Source organism: Tachypleus tridentatus, chromosome 9 (assembly GCF_004210375.1).
Source record: "Tachypleus tridentatus isolate NWPU-2018 chromosome 9, ASM421037v1, whole genome shotgun sequence".
Lineage (NCBI taxonomy): Eukaryota > Metazoa > Arthropoda > Merostomata > Xiphosura > Limulidae > Tachypleus > Tachypleus tridentatus.
The window spans coordinates 93,209,097-93,229,407 of record NC_134833.1 but is presented as its reverse complement, the minus strand read 5'-3'; the positions used below and the strand labels follow the sequence as shown (position 1 = coordinate 93,229,407).

Sequence of the window (20,311 nt, the reverse complement as noted above, 5' to 3'; positions counted from 1 at the left end):
GCGAACCATGGACCCTCGAATTCATAGTTTGTTTTTTTTAGAGTTTCGCGCAAAACCACTCGAAGGATATCTGCGCTAGCCGTCCATAATTTAACAGTGTAAGACTAGAGGGAAGGCAGCTAGTTATCACCACCCACCGCCAACTCTTGGGCTACTCTTTATCCAACGAATAGTGGAGTTGACCGAAACATAATAACGCTTTCACGGCTGAAAGGGCGAGCACATTTGGTGTGATGAGGATACGAAAAACACTTGTAATCTATCTGCATTAGCCTTCCTTAATTTTCAAGTATATGAAGTGACTAGAAGAGAAGCAGTTAGTTATCCCCATCACCGTCAACTCTTAGAATACCCTTTACTGTCGAACAGTAGAATTGAGAGTAATATTATAACACCCCCACAGTGGAAAGGATGAGCGTGTTCGGCAACAGTATTCGATTCTGTAATTCGTAGATTGTGAGTCTATCGTCTTCACCACAAGGCTATGCCAGAGTTCGAAGAGAAATTATATTAAAGGACAAGTCGAAGATGAAATATACAAACAAAGGATTAGAATGTTTCCGCTAGGATAACTTGAGAAAGAACCAGAAAAATAAAATATATTGATATTCTCGCTAACATTATTCAAGAATGAGTTATACAACTAAATTATTTGTATATTATCATTATAATTAGTTGGAGATTGAACAGATAAAAGAACAATCAAAGAAACATCACAGTTGACATGCTTTAAAGCCGAACATTAGGCAACATATGTTGTTGTACAGAACAAAGTGAGTGGATTCAACATTGTAGTTAAATTACTCGAGGTGGATTGCTTACTTCTTCTCATTGACTAATTACAAATTCACAATGTATAATTCAGCAAAAACAAATCCTAGATAGATGAAACCACTGCCTCATGAAAATAGATTTCACTAAGGTAACACACGTGATTACAATATAAAACATTTTGCCTAATTTATGTATATGGTATCTTACGTCTATTATATCGTATAGAAATTACACTGTTCGTAAAGTATGTTATGTTGGTTTTAGTGTAAAAGTTACATATGATTAACAGTTAGTTTTACAGCTTTTCTCAATGTGGTCTAGTTATTACATTCATAATTTAGAGGTAATTAACTATCAATTCTATGGTAGGCTCTTAAAAACTGGGTTCAAAACTAAACATTTGGACAAATACTTCATTGTCTTATTTTTACTAAGCTTTTGACACCTAAACTCAATAACACTAGGTGTTGTTTCTGATATGATTCCAAAATCATTAAACTAATTAATTTGAAGTGTCGAGTTTGATCACGCTGTGACGTGTACATTTTCGTGTTATTGATGCTTATCAGGGGGAGAGTGAACATTTTATTAACATGTACACACACACACATGTATATATTATTCACCGAGAAGTAAACGTGAAACCTTTCGCATACCGAAAACGCATGTAACCATCATACTGCAAAACCACATTAAATTATAAAGATACATTGGAAAGATTTATGTATACGTAACTTCAGTATTTAAAGCTGTATTTGGAAACATTTATGAAACACTATATTTTAGACGACAGTAAAAATGCCTCGATGTTGTATGAAGTTAATCGTATATTAATTTAAGCTTCATTAGTGGCTAAGTGGCAATTCTGAAGACTTAGAATTTTATAACCTGGCTATCAATACCCATGGGAAGGTACAGTTCCCACAACCCATTGTGTCGCTTTGTACTTAACACCACCAATAATGGTATTTTTAAAACGTCAAACAAAAATGCTTAGAACATTAGATGCAATTTAATAAAGTATATAATACACTGAATTACTTTAAGCATAAATTAACACAAAAGAGTAAGACGACAAAAGAGAATGTGTTAAGAGATAACTTGTATTTCTCAGTTCGTTACTTTAGGTTATGATGAAAAGCGAATATACAGAATGTGAAAACCTTTACGTTTTTAAAGTAACAGCAAAATTTTTCAACAACTGTATATGTAACGCCTTGCTCAAATTACTGGCATAAAGAATGATCGCATTTTAGCATATGTTTACGGATAGAAGGGTTACTTCTAACATATATTCACACATAGAAGGATTATAACGAACACACGTTTACGTAACACCAATGTCTAAACAAAGTTGAGACTTCTGGCATAAAACGTTTGTCGGATTTTTCAGAACCAGTTTTCACACAAGGACTTATCTTCACGGGTGTTAATCATATTTTTCATCTTACTATAAAAGAGAAAAAAAAATTAATATAGGTGAATTAGAGCCCCACTTTTCAATGAAAGTGATAAAGTAACGTAGTTTAGAATGGCATCACATATTAATCGCTCTGCATAAACAAGATTCATAACACACAAAACAACACGAAAGGTGTATCGAACAGAACATCTAAATTGATTGATTTTATGACCAGGTACTTATTAACAAACTCGTAGATACGTACAGAATGAAGATAAACAACTGGAGTGTAAACGTGAAACATAAACCTCTAAACTAAACACATGAGTATAACTAATTCTTAAACTGTTACTATCTGGTGAAACTTCATGATGGCAGACTTAAGGAAAACAAAAACAGTTGTATGAATCACAAATATTTTATTTGCCACGACTGTGGTTTTGCCAGAAAAAAAAACTTCATCTTATAGAGACTGAGTAGCTAAGAGCCTCTTTAAAGGTAATAGAGACGTGTATATAATTATCAGAGAAAGTTGCTATTTCTATACTAAATTCAATAGTGATGGATAACATAGTAGATCAGGTGCCACCTATCGTCGACACATCTTCCCCAAATTCAAATATATTTCACTTTCATTTTAGAAAGGTAAAAATAGTAGTAATAAGCTGAATTAGGAGAAATTATATATTTTAGCAATCCTGAGTCTCGTGCGATTTAGTTTAGTCTGTTCAAAGTGTAAATCAAAGTACTTATTATAATTTGCGAATGTTGCCGCAAAAGTACAAGCTGTACTTTTTGGTGGTGAGATAACCAAAAGAGTGACAGTCAAATCCCAGTATTCAGTCAAAGTTAGTGTTGCTGATTAATTGCTTTCTGTCTTGTCTATAAATTTAAAATTAAGAACGGTTATGTCTAAAAAGCAAAATACAACCCCTTTGTGTAGCTTTAAGCGAAAATTCTGAAACAATTAATAAATCGAACTTAGCAGTACTATCAACTTGAAATATACAGTCATGTGAAAAAGTTAGGACATCCTATGAAAGCCTGTGTATTTTTGTAACATTTTTGGATATATAGATATTTAATCTCAATTTCAACATTACTGAGATATTATAGGAATATAACTAAACAATTAAAACTGAAGAAAAGACTTTTCAAGATCTTCTGTAAATGTAATTTTACAAAAAATGCATATTCTAACTGAGAAAAAGTTAGGACACATTTATTCCCACTTAAAATGGTTCAACTCACACACAGGTGTATCACACCAGGTGCACATGAGTAGAAGATTGTTACTCAACATTTCGAATGAGGCTTGCTCTATTTAAACCTCAGGCATTTAGTTTGGTGTTTTCCTGACTGTTGAGTGAGAGTGAGCACCATGGTGAGAGCGAAAGAGCTGTCTGAGGCCTTCAGAATGAAAATTGTAGCAGCTTATAAGTCTGGTTAAGGATTTTAAAAGATCCCAAAAGATTTTGAAATCAGCCATTCCACTGTCCGGAAAATAGTCAACAAGTGGAGGGCTTTCAAAACAACTGCCAACATGCCCAGATCTGGTCGTCCAAGCAAGTTTACCCAGAAAGCAGACCGCAAGATGTAAACGAGGTCTCCAAACACCCTAACATGTCATCACGGGACCTACAACAGGCTCTGGCAACTGTTTATGTAAAAGTGCATGCTTCTACAATCGGAAAGAGACTGCACAAGTTTAACTTGCATGGGAGGTGTGCAAGGTGAAACCTTTGCTCTTTAAGAGAAACATCAAGGCCAGACTGAAGATTGCCAGAGAGAATGTAGACAAAAACCAGGACTTCTGAAATAATGTACTTTGGGCAGATGAGTCCAAAATTGAATTATTTGGACACCAGAACAGAGGACATGTTTGGCGTAAACCAAATACAGGATTCAAGAAAAGAACCTCATACCAACTGTGAAGCATGGAGTAGAAGTGTCATGGTTTGGGGCTGCTTTGCTGCAGCAGGACCTGGACAGCTCACAATCATAGAAACCACCATGAATTCTACTGTGTATCACAGGGGGCTTGAGGATCATGTGAGACCATCTGTACGAAAATTAAGGCTGAAGCGGAACTGGACCCTGCAACACGACAATGACCCTAAACATACCAGTAAATCCACCAAGGACTGGCTGATAACTAAGAAATGGAGAGTCCTGGAATGGCCGAGTCAAAGCCCAGATCTTAATCCCATTGAGAAGCTGTGGGGTGACTTGAAATGGGCTGTACATGCAAGAACCCCTCTAACATCTCACAGCTGACAAAATTCTGCATTGAGAAGTAGGGCAAACTTTCTTCAGATCAATCTCAGAGACTGGTAGATGGCTACAAGAAGCGTCTCACTGCAGTTATTTCAGCCAAAGGGGGTAACACTAGTTATTAGGGGATAGGGTGTCCTAACTTTTTCCTCAGTTAGAATATGCATTTTTGTAGAATTACATTTACAGAAAATCTTGAAAAGTCTTTTCTTCAATTTTAATTGTTTAGTTATATTCCTATAATATCTCAGTAATGTTGAAATTGAGATTAAATATCTATAAATCCAAAAATATTACAAAATACACAGGCTTTCATGGGGTGTCCTAACTTTTCACATGACTGAAAAGCCCATAAGGTCGATTTATTTAATGATATAAAATTCTTTAGGGGTATAATGGTTTATTATTTAAATAATTTGGAGATAAAAGAGTAGATAATCTATAATTGCAATCAGATATTTATCTATTCAAACCTACCTCTATACTCTCGTTTAAGTCGATGTTTGGTGATCAGGGGGGAAGGAAATAAAAGATCTGTTCATCTATACAGAACTCTGGACACGGGAATTTTGGACCATTTAGTTGACCTAGTAAATAGATTAATCGAATAACTTCGTTCATCCTCCATTACGCGGATGGAGGGAATTGTTATGTTCATGGCTTTAGTATCTATTTCCTTGCAGCCGATCTGGTATGGTCCAGTGACTAGGGCACTTAACTAGCAAACTGCGGATTGTGGGTTCGAATTCCATCACCGAACATGCTTGTCCTTTCAGCTATGGGGATGTTATAATGTGACAGTCAGTCCCATTATTCAGTTAGAGTAGCCCAAGGGCTGGTGGAGAGTGATGTTGATTAGCTATTATCTTTCTAGTCTATCAGTTCTAAACTAGGGACATCCAGCGCAGATATCTCTCGAGTAATTTTTTCCGCCGAAATTCAACAAACAAAAAGACAAATGATTCAGTTAATGGTTCCGAATAGAATAGATTTCACTTCTATAAATGACTTTATTCTTTTCAACCATGTTCACGTGTACTTGACGCTAAATGACATTTAAATTATCTTCCATTTGCTTTTAAGTAAATGTAATATATAAAATGAAATATATAAATATATATGTAAGAGGAGTGATCTTCTCGAGTCTAATAATATATCAAAAATATTAAAATGGCTACCACGTCCGACGTACTGTATTTTTTTTTATATCTTTAGTTGTTTGGAAGCGATTTTACAGAATACACTGCTCCTTGGCTGAAGGGAAGTGTATGTTAATTAAATGCAATACATAATACTTGTATAATAAAATTAAAATGCTTATCTTAATAAAAATATAAGCATTTTGTTAAAAAAATATTATGTATTATAATAGGTTTGTTTTGAATTTCGCGCAAAGCTACACGAGGGCTGTCTGCGGTAGCCGTCCCTAATTTTAGCAGTGTAAGACTAGAGGGAAGGCAGCTAGTCATCACCACCCACCGTCAACTCTTGGGCTACTCTTTTACTAGTGAATACTGGGATTGAGCGTCACATTATAACGCCCTCACGGCTGGAAGGGTGAGCATGTTTGGTCTGACAAGGATTCGAATCCGTGACCCTCAAATTACAAGTCGAGTACCTTAACCACCTGGTCAGATCGGGCCTTATTGTAATTAAGTAGGTTGGCTGAAGAGCTGTACAAGCTGCGAAAGCGCTTCCAACCAACTGAAGATATTAAAGAATATAGTATTTCGAACCTGGTGGTCCTTTTATATTTTTGTTATGTAAGAGTTTAAATTATCTACAATCAGGTGATATTTACACTAAATTTAGAATAGATGTTAGGTGGGAATATGCTGTTAGTCCAACTTTCACCACGTATTATAGAGCTATTTTTTATTCATATTCTACTTAAAATATTTTACTGGATGTTGTAGAAGTCTACGTGACACCACCATGATGTTGGCATAATTATGTAAGAAATTCATGGAGGTGTAACTGGTATAGGCTGCGTAAAGTAATTATATATTGAATGGTTTGTAACTTAGATTGATTTACTCTAGCAATGTTTGTCCATGCTACAATGTCATATTAAAATATAGATCTTATGAACGTTTTATAAATTTTGTTATGCTTTCTGTCAATTATCCTTCGATAATTTCACTTCGAATATTACTTAGAATTCTGAAGCTATTTACTTTTCTTTAAATTTTGTCTTTTTATATGAACTGTCAAGACATTTGTTTGAGATGGTTACTTGGAGAAGAATTTTGTCAAGGTATAGATTTGGTGAATATTTATCAATTTTTGGAAATTTTATGAACCATACCATATGGGTTCTTGAGCTTTTATTTTGATATGCCATTTATTGCACTCCTTTCTAGGGATTTTTGGATGCTATTGCTGGGTTTAAGGAACTTTTTCCATATAACGACATCATCCACAAATTGTGAGGCGTAACAATTATTCTTAATAACCATGTGGCATCGTTTTTATACATAATAAATAATATAGGGTTATCTAGCCTTTCCCGTCGTACACCGGCCTTACTGTTGGTCTCATCTACGTTTACTCTAATTTTGTTATAATTCATAACGCTAGAAAGCCAAAGGATAATACCCCCATGTGGTTTCATCAAGAACATCTGCTTGTTTGTTTTTAATTTCGTGCAAAGCTACACAAGGGCTAACTGCTCTAGCTATCCTTAATTTAGCAGTGTAAGACTAGAGACAGGTAGCTAATCATCACTACCTAGCGCCAACTCTTGAACTACTCTTTTACCAACGAATAGTGGGATTGACCATTACATATAACGCCCACACGACTGAATGAGCGAGCATGTTTGGTGTGACGGGGATTCAAACCCGCGACCCTCAGGTTACGATTCGAGCGTCTTAACCACCTGGCCATGCCGGGCCCTAGCCTGATAAAATGATCGGTGGTTTGTCGTAGTTTCATAAACCAGTTTTGTAATTCAGATAATTGTATGCTCGTTTCTAGAAAGGCTAATAGTTTGTTTGTTATATTTTTTTCAATGATTTTGTCTAGGCGGCTAGTGAAGCTAATAGGTCTATAACTTTATGATTTATCTACTGGTATTTCTTCTCTTTGTGAAACATAGTAAGATTTGTTTAAGTGGGGTATGTAGCCTGAATTTATAGAAAGATTACAAGAAGATTTCTACCTGTCCCTATACTCTCTGAGTGTCCTTTTTGATAATAATTATTTTTAGTTTGTCTTCACTGGAGTTTTACTTTGTATATTTTAATTATTTTGGTGTTTTTCCGTTGTTATTGTTTTATCAAATGGTGTAAATGTGATTTTGTTCTTTATTTTGTGTTAAATCTTTATCTGCTGTTTCTGAACGAGGAAGTATATAATGACATGTTATTTTTTACAAAGGTATTTACTTTGTTATAGAATAAAGTATTCGTATAATTTTCATTTAGCGTTTTAACTAAATTTTATTTTTGAGTTTTGAAGAAATCTGCTTTTTACTTTTTTGTGGCTGCTTTAGTATTGTTTCTTTTAAATTCGGTGTATTTAGTGTTGATATGAATAAGGGTGAGAACAAGTAGTGCTGTTTAGTGTAATTGTGAGGTTTTAGCATTGTTTTCTTAACCGTTGGTATATCTTTCTTTCAGATGGACTCAGAAATTCTGTGTCCGTTTTATACTTCAATTGGGAGCAGAGGTTGTCTTAATCATTCTTCTGGAGTTGTTCCATCTTTCCATGGTGGTATTCATAGTTTTCGAGTTTGTCAGTTGTTATGATTTATGTGTTGTGAATATCTAGGAAATATTATGTTTAATGAGACATTTAGTAGTAATATTCGTCGATGTTTCTTGAATTTTCAACTCTCGAAATTAGCACCAATAATTGATGTGCATTCAGGCCAGCTTATATTTTTATAACTGTAATTCTATTACATTTGTTGCAGTTTATAGAGTTTTAATACTAAAGTCGTCACGCTAAGACTAAAGGAAGCGAAATATCTTGATATGTCTAGTAAGCATATGTATAAATGTGTCATATCATTTGTGTTATTAAAATTGCAAGTCTTGGTAGAAGTGTTGTTTAATGTAGAATTTCATTGTAATTCCCAATGAATTCTAGTACACGATTTCTAACATTTGTAACATTTCTAACAAAATCTATGATCACCAATAATGATATAGTTATTCCTAGGTGTTGCAATTTTACTAAGTCAATGTCTGAATGGCATGTCAGAGAACAATAAATACCAGTATTGTTATAGTCAATAATTGTTTAAATAAGACTTTCATTAGAATACTTTCATTTGTTGACTATAGTAAGTCATTCTTTACCTACGATGTGTTTGTCTAAGAGAATAATACCTTTCTTGACGAAATTTTGGCTACACGGTACACTTTTACTAAAGTTTAGTATTTGATTATTATAAAGCAAGATTTCAGTGATACAAACAACAATTATTTTAATGTGTTGTGTGAGAATGCCAATTTCGTGTTTCTTTCAGACAAGACCACCCTGGATTTTCACATTGGAGATTATGTAATTTTCCATTTATGTAATTATATATTTTCAAACAGCGAATATAATATTTGATAATAGATATATCACTTCTTTAGTATGAAATTATTGTGAAGAAGTCTTTCTGCTCTTCTTGGGCTAGAATGGTGAACAAATCAGTTACAGTATTCGTAACACTGGCATAAGTTATTGAGTTACTTCTTCACTGATCTGCTCGTCAGGTTAATCAATTATGTTTATACTGTATGTGATATTTGTCTGCTTCATTTTATTACTTGAGATTTCAGCATTTGTAAACGATGTTTGAGACAGCGATTGTGATTTAAATATGATGCTAAAGTTTATTTGATGTTGTGTTTTTGGTGTTTCAAATGCTTTTATTTCGAAAGATTTTAATGTTTCCTTTATTCTTTGTAGTTTTTGGTGTTTTTTTTTTTTTTTTTTTTTTTTTACTGTCAGTAGGTCGGTTTGTAATGCGTACTGGCACAGTTTAAGACGTTATGATATTCTACGCATGTTACACGTCTGGGTTGTACAACTGTAGCCTTGACAGTTAAAACATTAAATGCCTACGATTGATGGAATTTCTACTTCTTCAGTTGTTACTTGCAACACCATTATATGATGTCATTCTTAATGTAGTTTTGTTCCTCTTCTAACTTTTTTGTTCTTATTTTGATGAGATTAAATAGTGTTTTTGTCTTATTTGAGATTATTCTCTAGACAAACGTGACAGGAAAATCTTGTCCTAGTAAAGCTATTTTGACACCTTCTTCAATGTTAAAGTAGAAGTCTGGAATAATGTCAGCTTTAGGCTGTGTTTGAGTACCATAATGCTGGAGGTTTATTTTGCCAAACTTAAACGCGTCATTTGGTCATTAAAAAAAATTATTAAATCGTTGTATTTCTAGCGGCAATAAACCTATAAATTCAATACCTGCAATAACTGGATATTCAAAGGATTTGATAAATAAGTTTGTGAGCTATGTGGTGGCAGACGGAATGAACAAAGTAGAAAACATCCACAAATTGATGAGCTAAATAAATACAGGAAAAAAAGCACAAAAAGTGTACATTGTTATATACTTAGATTTAAACTCACACATACGACAATTTACACCGGCAAGTACCCACATCTTCTATAGCTGAGTTAATCATAACTGGGCAGACAGGAATACCAACAGGTCTGTTTTCAAAGTGATTTCTAGTTGGAATCTCACAAGGTTAACACCAAGGTCATTAAGGCCCAACTGACTGCTGAGAAGAAATAGACAGGTTAGATAGACAAATTCTAATTCTACTAAGGACACGTTGAAACGGGGACAAAAGTGGACAACTTGATTTAGGGGTACACACGCTGTAGAACAAAATAGTCAATATGAGTCTTGTCAGAAGATATAAGATATATATATTGCGTTTTGAATATTAAGTGACTGTTTAATAAAAAAAGAAATAACTCAGAAACTTTGTAATTATTTGTGACGACCCAAATGCTTATACGTTATCAACAACTATAAGTGCTGACGTAGTTTGACAAATACACTTAAGTACATGTGGTCAAACTGTAAGTGTTGATTCTCTCTAACGACCAGACAGCAAGTACGTGACATCAACAACTGTATGAACTCAATTCGCTTAACGACCAAATAACAAGCACTCGTTATCAACTACTGTAAGAGCCGACTCTGAAACCCAAACTGTAAAAGATTGTTTGTTTGTTTGTTTTGAATTTCGCGCAAAGCTATTCGAGGGCTATCTGTGCTAACCCTCCCGAATTTAGCAGTATAAGACTAGAAGAAAGACAGCTAACCATCACCACCCGCCGCCAACTCTTGGGCTACTCTTTTACCAACGAATAGTGGGATTGGTCGTCACATTATAACGCCCCTACGGCTGAAAGGACGAGCATGTTTGGTGCGACTGGGATTCGAACCCACGACCCTCAGATTAAGAGTCGAACGCCGTAACCCACCTGGCCATGCCGGGCCCAAACTGTAAAATCTCATCCCTTCTGACAAACAAACAACAAAACGTAAAATCGAGAACTGTAAGTGCTGATTTATCTTGATGAATAAACTGCAAAGGCATCATGACCAACAAATGTAAGTGCTGGTGCCGTTTGACGATTTAACATTATGAAACTTTTCTTATCACTGAAGTTTTTTTCAGCTGGTGTCAAATTTCATTATTGAACGGAATGTCTTTAATTGAGACAAACAACAGGCAAGAGTTGATAACAAAATCTCAGAATAGTAAAGAAAATTACATTTTACAGATCAGTTGTTAGTGTGACATTACATCGCAGTCAGACTTATAGTTGTTCGTGAAGAGTCTTTACCTATCATATGCAGGTTTCTATTCAGTAAAAATACCATAACAAATATCGATCGCACACATTCATTGCGTGCTATAGCTTCTGTCGACGAAGCCTCTCTTTCAATATTAGAGGGTCAGGTCACGGCACGGCCCAGTGGTTATCGTGTCGAACTGTGGATCTGAAATATTGAGTGTTGCCTTTTGTTGCAGCCAAAAATAAACTACACTTCACACTTTAGGCTGTGGATGCTGAAGTCAAATCCCACCCTTCAGTCTGACAACAATAATTCAACAATAGTTGGGTGGTGGTGGCGGTGAATAGTTGACTTCTACCTAGTCTATTACTTCAAAGTTGGAGAGGGCTTGTGCAGGTATCACTTTGTAGCTTTATGCTAAATCAAACAATACCGAGACTCATCAGATTGAGTAGGTACACAAGACATAAATTCTTTATCAAAACGTTATTTATATCAGCCATTTATAATGTAATATTATAATAACAGTGAGTTGTAACCTCGTTGTATGTGACATTACATTATAATAGCACTGGTAATTAGTTTTAACATATACTTTTTTTAACTGAAGATTTTCGGATTTCTAATAAGGAAAACATAATATAATTCCTACCGCACACAAGCCGCTGAAATTTTCTTCAATACCAAAACTTATAAGATTTCTTTACATATAATCATTAGTCTTGTTGTGATGTCTTATCAAACAAATAACGAATATACAGATCATGCATCGTTGACATATGGTATTATATATCACAATGAATATTAAATTTTTCCTTGCTATAGTTTCCCCAACATAAACAATCAGAAACAGACTCATAAAAAATATTTTTTTTTAGTCTCTAAAATAAATGTCATCTCGTTAATAAGAAACAATACAGAAAACGGTTTTAGTGGTAAATGCACTATGCAAATTAATGATTTTGATATAAATATATGTTCATTTTCTATCGGCCTTCCTCAGATATTGCTGCAATAAGACAAATAAAAACCCATGAATTATAGCAAGATATAAATCGACTGATTAAACCTAAAGATACAAATATTACTAAAAAGACGTAAAAAAAGATCCATGTACCAGATGGTTGTGGTGGCCTTTTGTAAATTCATTTGTTTCTTAAGAAAAATAAAAAAAATTGACATCATGAGATGCGGAAAATTGCAAAAGTATTTTCTTTTCCACGATCTCAGTTCTAACAAACAAGCGCAAAAACCCGTAAAAAATATCTTACCCAGCCAACACCAAAATCTGGTTCTGTCTCCATTAATCTAACGCTTCTGGGGTAGTTCGTGTCCAATAAGCTGTCCTGCTCGTTTATATTCGCGAAACGTCAAGGCCCTTATCTCATCGCGTAAGATGTTACTATGGAAACAGCGTGGTAAAGCACGCGTCGTAAATGAAAAATGACAATATAGGATTGAAGATTCTCTCGTACCCCATGACATTCTACCAACTACCGTAACTAAGCCTTTCTTCACACGACATGCCAAGAGAAAAACAATATAAACATACTGCTCACAATTCACGTGCCTGTTTGAAATGTGTGAATACTGATAAGAACTCTATTAAGATTTGTTCTTATTTAGAAGATAAGGTGCGGCCTAAATGTTAGAAAATGAATTCAAAGGTTCATAGCTCACATTCTATTCCAATAAAATTGCGCTGCGCAGTTTGGGGCTGTAAGTACGTTATAAGAGTGTCGGTCAAATTCCACCTTTGGATTAGATATATTTTAAAGACAACTGGTATTGGTATTAAAACTTTAATTCGATTAGTGTATCCTAACAGTTGGAGATCGGTGCTGCTGTTGACTTAACCCTAATCTATCAGTTCAAAATCAGGAACGTTTTGCGTGAATATTGAAAACAAACGAATTTATCTATAAAGAAAAAAGTAATATCATCTTGTACCAAAAAATCATAAATCGTGAACAGTAAGAGAAAGTTTCCAACAAAAAAACGTAGATACCAATCTAGTAGAAAACACCTCGTCTTGATCTAACTTACCTTATGCCAAAATGTTGTTCTCAGCTACTTACGACATAGGTTGTGTTTGTTTGTTTGTTTTTGAATTTCGCACAAAGCTACTCGAGGGCTATCTGTGCTAGCCGTCCCTAATTTTGCAGTGTAAAACTAGAGGGAAGGCAGCTAGTCATCATCACTCACCGCCAACTCTTGGGCTACTCTTTTACCAACGAATAGTGGGAATGACCGTCACATTATACACCCCCACGGCTGGGAGGGCTAGCATGTTTAGCGCGACGCGGGCACGAACCCGCGACCCTCAGATTATGAGTCGCACGCCTTAACACGCTTGACCATGCCGGGCCCCATAGGTTGTGTTATGTTGTGTTATTTACGTGAGCCGCTTTGTTTCATGTTTTAACCTCCTTAAAAATTAGAAAAAGTTAAACAGCTGTAAGCATTATTTTAATGATTGAAAAACTGTAAGGTTACTTGGAGTAATCTGCTGTATTATATATTTCACAAAGAGCTACAGACATATTCTAACTCATTGACCTGAAGAGCATAAAGGTGTTAAAAACATGCAACAGTCAGTTCACATTCTGCTTTCATTCCATATCTGTCCTCAGTAGCACAGCGGACTTACAGTGCTAAAAAGTGGGTTTCAATACCCGTGGTGGGCAGAGCACAGAAAGCCCATTGTGCAACTTTGTGTTTAATTCCAAACAAACATTTATTTCATATCTAACAGACTGTTAAAAAAAGAGCTTCTGTAATATTTTCATATTTATGTTTTACAAGAAATGTCTGTGCTCTTTCCACCACGGGTATCGAAACCTGACATAAAGTTATGCCACTGAGAGACAAGACCTTGACGTTTCTGTATAGACTGATGAGAAAATGTATCGTGAGATGCAATAAAAGTATCACTGTTTCCGTCCCTTTTGCTCTCGAGAAGCAAGTGGTTAGGGTCCGGCATGGACCGGTGATTAAGGCATTCGACTCATAATCCGAGTGTCACGGATTCGAATCCCCGACACACACCACGCATGCTTGCCCTTTCAGCTGGGGAACCGTTATAATGTGACGGTCAATCCCACTATTTGTCTTTCCCTCTAGTCTTACACTACTTAATTAGGGACGGCTAGTGCAGATAGCCCTCGTGTAGCTTTGCGCGAAATTCAAAAACAAATAAAACAAGCAAAGTGGTTAAAAGATCTGAACAATATTTGCAAAAAAACCTTTAATACCGAGTAGGAACAATACACAAGAATAGGTATTCACTAAATATGGTACTCGTACTATTTATAATAAATCATATCTGAGCTTTCCACGTACAAATACATACCATTCCCCTCACTTATAGACTCACCTTCTACGTAAAAGGCTTGACAGTACTTTCTTCCCTTTAAATTGACAACAATGGTACCACGTATTCATTAATCGTACAAGAAAAACAATCGCATCCTTTGCATTAGTTGGTAAGTGTTAAAAATACGAATTTTTGTCTTTTTTTAAAATTAGGCTTAGGTTTTTAATTTTAAAACATTAAACAAAAAACGAGCCAGAAACGATTAGGAACACTGACCAAGAAAATTCTGAAGTTATTATTATTTGAATTTTAAGATGTATAGATATTTTTCTCGTCGAGTGTGTGTGTTTTCTTATAGCAAATCCACATATTTTCGTCGAAAGCTGTTTTTTATGTTGTTGTGTTATCAGTTTACTGCGTGTTTGTCACGTTTGCTAACATAACATACTTCATTGGAATATTGCTACTTACAGACATTCTTTGTATTCGAATTGTTATATTGTGTTGTTACAAAAGATCTTAAAAAAAGTCGCATTTTGCAGATCCTTATGAGATCAGACCTGCGATATAATTCATTAGATTAGGTAGTTTATACACTGCTGTGTACATTGTCAACGTTGATGTAGCGTGTGTCATTATCTTTGTCATATGGGCAGCTTAAACATGAGTGGAACTCTGAGTGAGTTGTACGTATTTATTGTTTAATTGTTGTATGTTGCGTATGTTGTTGCCGTGCATGTAAGTTATTCATATTGCATTGCAACAAAGGCAAATTATATGATTTTGTGTGGTCAGTAACTTGTGTATATTTTTGTAATGTAGGTAAGTAGTGTATGTTATTGTAATGCAGACATCTTATGGAGGTAAGTTGTGTACATTGTAATGATGGTGATGTAGCTAGGTAAGTTTTGTATATTAATCTATTGGAGGTACAAGTTAACGCCACGTTTCCAATAGTAGGGAAACTGGTTCAGGATAACTAACAAACGAATGGTCGCAATTGATATACTTAACACTCACATATTTTGACTGGTGCTTTTATAGTATTTCACTCCTGTTAACAAAGATATCTCGGAAGTATTAATATTCTACTTGAAAAGTAAATTAACTAACTAAAGTAAACTCATAATCCGAACGTTATAGAAAGATATGGTCTCACCTCATCAGATGAAAATGGAAAGAAAGTAAATCACTCTTCGGTGTTGTCAAGGTAGCCACATAGTAGCCTAAGAGTCATTGAACACTACCATTTTAATGTTTTTTCATCTCTTCGTTTTCTTTGTAGTTTTATACCTAACGAAGGAAGATCTTCCCAAAGTACTCGAGTTGATACGTTTCTATAATTATCGCTTTACTTGAATCTCTTAACTATTTTTACAAAAAACCTAAATGCAACTTTAAAATGCCTCACACAAAGTTATTGTGAAAGAATTTCAACGCGTTAAGGGTTGAGTTTTTACTCCTTTTTGGCAAGTACATTTTTGATGAAATATGTGCAGTATAGTTACCTATAATAACTTCTGACAGAGACAATTTATAACACTTCAGTGAAAAGGATTTCCCTTTGAAAACAAATTCAATGTTTTATTTTGTGGAGAATACGAATGAATAACCCTTTATGCACACAAAGTAAAAAAAAAATCTCACGCCCTTTGTCCTCACTAGATCAACCCCTTTATAATCCAAATCTTAAAATATATCTTTTCTCGCAAATTGGTTAGAGCATTACTTCTGGTTACGACATCAATGAAGTCTCTTTCTGGAATACAAACTCCACAAAACACATAACAAATCACTCTTCGATATTCTGTAGCTCTTCTTCCTTGACCTTTCACAATGTAGGAACACCAGGCAAACCACAAAAGGAGAATTGCCTTCAACCCATTAAGACAAGCCCATTTCATTGATTGACGACTTTAGTGGCTTCCCAAAGGCACCGTAAGATCGCAACATCTTAGTCTGTTTCCTCGAGGAAAAGAAAAACAACAAAAACGAATAAGGCTTTGAACTCATCTGAATCCCAGAACAACTGTATATCAGAAAAATCTCTTTTACAACTCTCTAATTACTACTTTGCGGACCACTACATTAACTGTGATTGAACGACGCCGATATGTTGGATTATCGTTAGAAACCCAAAACTATTTATGTTTGTTATGTATTTTGCTACTCATTTTGAAATATATAAACATTTTTATGGTTTGAAAAATGGCTTATATATCATAATGATGTCAAAGAAACTTGGAAATATTGTCTATTTTCCTGGGTTCTATTCTGAACGAAACTTCGTCCCACGGAAGTATTGTTTCATATAAAACCGTTCAAAGAATAAAATTCCATATATCTTTACTTTTGAAGTTCCAAGTTTTATGTTAGAAAGCACCAAGTAAAGAACAAAAACTTCATATCTTCACTTTTATAATCTAAAGTCTTCTGTAAAAAAATAAAAAATACTAGCACCAGACAAATACTCTATGTGTCTTCACTTTTGTAGCTCAAAATTTTATGAAGAAAAACTTAAGTAGAAACTAAATCTTTTACATATTTTAACATTTGATGTTTCTAATCTCTGTATAAAACGCATAAGTAGAGAACAAAACCATAATTATTTCGATTTTGATGGTTAAGATCTTACGAAGAGAAAATATTCATTTATGACTATTTTCCACGGCTGAAACTCAGGATCACGTGATGAACAAAATATAAAACCTTGAAATCAGAGCTACAGTTTCATTTCTTCTCAACACTTATTTCAGGAATATAAATATCCAAATTTGTTCTTAAACTCTTCTTTAATATCAGTAAAATACAAGAAAAAAAGATTTATAGTAAAAGACAGAGTGTTTGCCGAAATTAGGTCCAATAAAAAATAGTTCTCTGGAAAAAAAACTTTGAAATTGTATGCAACATAAACGACGCTGTGACCAATGACATAGACATTATATATAGCATAACGACACCGTGTCCAATAAACAAAGTTAATAATTTCTCTGACATCTATAGCGTTATTTGTATTCATTTTATAGATCAAGAACGCTAGTGAATTGTTTTCATGAACAGATAAAAAAAACAATGCAACCCATTCATTAGATCTGGAGGGTTTAACTGGTTTTCTATGATCACGGATTACATCGACTAGTATCTCATAAAATAATCAATTAAAGTCTAGAAAATAATCGAAATTAGTTGTTCCTATTATTATTGTTTTCAATTATTTCAAGTGACGATAAATCGAAAGTAGTACGATTAAATTGACTGTCACAGAGTTAATAAATTAATTGAATTTAAGGTGGTAGATTATCCGAAAAATCCAGATAATGGAAATATTACCATTATGTTTGTTTGTTGTGAAGAGCAAAGCTACATAATTGGCGGGTAGGGGGAAAGCTTTGTGATTTGAATGCTTCGGGTTCTATTACTATTGTCACTAAATCCATTTATTCTGTCTTAGTTATTGCAAAGTTACTAAAGCTACTTACCACTGTTACTAATTTTTAACTATTGGCTGGAATTTTCCAGCGCCAACTCTCTTGTTACTTTGGTGTTAAATAAAGTGAAAATTTACTGTTTTTTACACCGTGTTATGTTTCTAATTATAACTACGTAGCTCTACTCTTTAATACTGGATAGGCAGGCGAATATTTGGGGAAGAGGTCAAGGCACTTTCCTATGTTTTAGAAATTAAAACTGTATTCTTTAATGTTCTTTAAACAGACGTAGATCTAGTAAAATAATCCAAGATGCGAACCCTACAATTTTTTTCCTAAAGTTAATAATTATGTTACTGGTTGTTAAACACAAAACTATATAATAGCGTATTTTTACACTGCCTACAACGAGTATCGAAACTCAAAATTTAGTGTCGTAAGCCTGTAGACTTACAGTTGAGCCATTGGGGAGTGGGGCTTTTCTGAAGTTAACATCGCTGAAGTCTACAGCTTGTTTCCGTTTTTGGAGCAAATGAACATTAGGGTGTCTGTTGTATTCACCATGGTAAATCGAGCTCCGGATTTTAGCATTGTAAGTCTGTGTACTTGTCACTATCCCACCGGGAGATTTGAAGTATACAGGAAATCGGTTACAACATCATCGTATAACTCATTATATTTAAATCAATACAATATTAACAGTAATTGGATTTTATCATAAAACATTTTAGTGCCTTGTCTTTTTCCAAACACTCTAACACGTTAAAATTTAAAATGTTAATTTCATCAGAATCAGTATTCTTAGGAGACCTACTACCCGTTTAACATACGCTTGTTACAAAATCGATTTTTCATTGTTTGGAAGTTAAAGTATTCGCGAGAAAGATGTTTTTGTACTGTTGATATCCAGAGGAAGGGAAAATGCCAGTGCTACGACTGTGTAAATAACTTCTTAAAAAGAAATGAAAACCGACATCCTGTTTAAGAACACTATAATACAAAGTTAAGAAATGAAAACCGACATCCTGTTTAAGAACACTATAATACAAAGTTAGGTGTAGACTATATTTTTCGCTACACATAAGTATAACTATTTATTTTCGAAATCTGAAATGTTTTCTTTAACTTTTTATTTTTATATCGGTTACACTACTAGAAATAAAGATATAGGCTGTGAAATTGTTACATTATAACCCGAGTGAGCTACTTCAGATGTTTTTTTAAGCTTTACAATTGATTTTAATAGTAAAGTTACTAGTAGTATATAATTATACGTAAAACAAACAAACAAACATATATAAATTTAACCCTAGTGTTAACAGAAGTTTAGTTGAACCTCTCCACCTCTTACAACATCTCGGATCGTCTCTGTTTTGAATAACAATTTCTCAAAGAAAGGATCTCTTGCAATGTTTAAGCTTCACAAAGGGGTTATCTGTTCTTTGTCCACTTCGGTTATTGAAGCCTGATGTTTATAGTTATAAACTTCCAGTCTTACGGCTTAGCCACTGAGAGGCTTCATTTACATTAGAAGGAAAGTAAACAAAGAAATCCTAATGTATTTCTGTTCAAAAGAATTCCCCCTTACATATTATTTTCTCATTTCAATATTACTGTAATATAAAAGGGAAGACAGATAAGACTGAGTTGTCAAATAGTTTGGGCTAGTGTGAACAATAAGTTCAACAACATTCTACATTTTGAAAAATAACAAAAATCCAGTTTTCTTTGCAAACGAACAATATCTTTTCCTTTTCGTAACCTTTGATAATCTCATCAAAGAAGGTGAAATATTACGATATTTTGTTAAATAACTAAATATAAAATAAATTCAATTTATTTAACGCTTTAACTGGTTTTGAGTCTTAACTTTTATTTTTTGGTAAAAACAACTGAATGACTAAAAATTGTTTTCCTTAACTCTAGAATACTTTAAAACTGACTTTTTGCTATTGTTCATAGTATTGTAAAATATCGTACGTTATGTTTGTTTTTTTTAATTTCGCGCAAAGCTACACGAGGGCTATCTGCGCTAGCCGTCCCTAATGTAACAGTGTAAGACTAGAGGGAAGGCAGCTAGTCATCACCACCCACCGCCAACTCTTGGGTATACTCTCTTACCAACGAATAGCGGGATTGACCGTCACTTTATATAACGCTCCCACGTATGATGTGACGAGGATTCGAACCCGCGAACCTCGGATTACGAGTCTAATGCCTTAACCACCTGGCCGTGCCGGGCCCGCACCGTCTTGCGCTTATTGTTTACATCACCCCAAACTATTCGACAACTTAGTCTCAGATTTCTTCTTTTTTATGTGATAGTGATAATGAA

The 20,311-nt window shown here is 34.4% G+C and overlaps 1 protein-coding gene and 1 long non-coding RNA gene across 6 annotated transcripts in view; one reads left to right on the top strand and one right to left on the bottom strand.

The window, feature by feature from the left end:
- LOC143225774 (uncharacterized) overlaps nt 1–8,523 on the top strand; it is a 43,393-nt gene extending 34,870 nt beyond the window's left edge. Inside the window, exon 3 of the long non-coding RNA XR_013014070.1 lies at nt 8,074–8,523. This is a non-coding gene — a long non-coding RNA (uncharacterized LOC143225774). The remainder of the gene's footprint in view (nt 1–8,073) is intronic.
- Nucleotides 1–20,311, bottom strand: part of LOC143225769 (xylosyl- and glucuronyltransferase LARGE2s-like) — a 116,516-nt gene that overhangs the window by 61,297 nt on the left and 34,908 nt on the right. The window contains exon 1 of one of the 5 annotated variants that reach the window (XM_076455746.1): nt 12,504–12,784. The exons of the other annotated variants lie outside the window; for them this stretch is intronic. The gene's annotated coding sequence lies outside the window, so the exon portion shown is untranslated. Of the gene's footprint in view, nt 1–12,503; nt 12,785–20,311 lie in introns of those variants that run through there. 5 annotated transcript variants of the gene reach the window in all.